Raw genomic sequence first — 1878 nt, 5'->3', positions numbered from 1 at the left:
TTGGTTGCCTGTGTTCAGGATCTAATCCTAGGTCCACAACCTAGGTATGTGCCTTGATTGGGAACCCGCCACCTTTTTTTTTTTTAAATATATTTCTTTATTGATTTCAGAGAGAAAGGGAGAAGGGGAGAGAGAAAGAAACATCAATGATGAGAATCATTGATTGGCTGCCTCCAGCAGGTCCCCTACAACCCACAACCCAGGCATGTGCCCTTGGCCGGAATCAAACCTGGGACTCTTCAGTCCGCAGGCCAGCACTCTATCCACTGAGCCAAACCAGCTAGGGCGGGAACCCACCACCTTTTGATGTTCAAGACATTCCAACCAACTGAGCCACACCGCCAGGGCCCATCTGTATTGTTTTCTGAGCTTTCCTCCCTCTTCCAGAAGGGGCAGTGGCTCCCAAAGTTGGGTGTCTCTTTAAGCCTTTAACTTAAAGCGGTTCTCAACCTGTGGGTCGGGAACAATGAAAATACATCCTGCATATCAGATATTTACATTACGATTCATAACAGTAGCAAAATTACAGTTATGAAGTAGCAACGAAAATAATTTTGTGTGGGGGTCACCACAACATGAGGAACTGTATTAAAGGGTCGCGGCATTAGGAAGGTTGAGAACCACTGAAAGGTCTCAGCACTGAACCGCACTGCCATTTTGCAAGGCTTTAAATTAATTCAAGAATGCTCTCTATCTCTGTTTCTCAAACTTACATATTCCAGGCCCCTCTGATTCAGTAGGTGTGAGGTCTGGGAATCCAAAATTTTCCAACGCCCCAGGGAAATCTTATCATCAGCTAAGATTTAGAAACATTCAGTCCTACAAAGTCCTGAACCAAAATGTTCGAAATAGGAAATTCTCCTTCCCGCCTGCTGGGTGTGTCATAGTTACATGACTGAGTTTTTAGTAAAAGAAAGAAAGAAAAAACAACAACACAGAACAGAAAACTGAACAATCCTATTTGGACTATACTCACTGAAAGAGTTCCCTAACGGGAAAGCTTCCAATTCCGAATTAAACAGGGAATGACGGCGGTCCGGATTTGGCAATTCTGCTGCTGTCACTTGCTCGGAACCTCGTGGGTCTGACATCCAGCCCGGGCCGCGCCCAAGGCTTTTCCTCCGTGACAGCAGCTCCAGCGAGGGGCGTGGTGGTGGTGGCTGGGCTACCCCAGTCCCGGTGGGGGCGGCCATACAGGGGCACTCAGACACTGGGGTGGGCCGGGGAGTGGCTTTCAGCGCCACCCCTGCAAGCGGCAGCCATTCCAGAGAGGCGCGGGCAGGGGGCGTGGGGAGCCCGAGGTGTATTTATTCTGCCTTTAGGACGGGGAGCTGGGGCCATTCAGAGCTGCCAGAGGCTGTCCTGACCCGAGAGCTGGCTGGGTCTTCGGAAAAGGACCAAGAACCCAGTGTCGGTGGTTGGCCAGGTGGGGGCGGCAGTGGTGCGGTGGCAGGACGGACAGAACATTTGCGGGGATTGTGGGAGTCCCTTTGGGGATGATGGGGCGCAGAGTTCGGTTCAGCCGGGAGCGGTGAAGGTGCGGTGTCCAGCTCAGCCATGGGGTGATGGGGACGCAGTGTCAGCCTCGGCTGCAGGTGAAGGGTTGCAGAGCTAGGCTCGGCTGCAGGTGATGGGGTGCAGAGCCAGGCTCGGCTGCAGGTGAAGGGGTGCAGAGCCAGGCTCGGCTGCAGGTAATGGGGTGCAGAGCCAGGCTCAGCCGAGAGGTGAAGGGGGCGTAGGGTCAGATTCAGCCCGGCGGGTGCGCGCGGCGCGGCCGGGTAGCAGCTGCAGCCGGGGCGCGGGTTGGGGAGCCTTCCCCGGCGGCCGTGCCCGGGGGAGCGGTTCCCGGGCGCCGCATAGACGGGCTCTAAGTGCCCG

The 1878-nt window shown here is 54.7% G+C and overlaps 1 protein-coding gene across 1 annotated transcript in view; it reads left to right on the top strand.

Annotated features, from left to right (window-relative positions):
* Positions 1-1355: 1355 nt before the first annotated feature.
* Positions 1356-1878, top strand: part of TMEM2 (transmembrane protein 2) — a 71840-nt gene continuing 71317 nt past the window's right edge. The window contains exon 1 of the mRNA XM_014454097.2: positions 1356-1426. The gene's annotated coding sequence lies outside the window, so the exon portion shown is untranslated. The remainder of the gene's footprint in view (positions 1427-1878) is intronic.

This window comes from Myotis lucifugus, unplaced genomic scaffold (assembly GCF_000147115.1).
Source record: "Myotis lucifugus unplaced genomic scaffold, Myoluc2.0 scaffold_31, whole genome shotgun sequence".
NCBI classification, from domain to species: Eukaryota; Metazoa; Chordata; class Mammalia; order Chiroptera; family Vespertilionidae; genus Myotis; species Myotis lucifugus.
The sequence above is the reverse complement of the archived record's forward strand: the minus strand, read 5'-3'. Positions and strand labels throughout refer to the sequence as shown.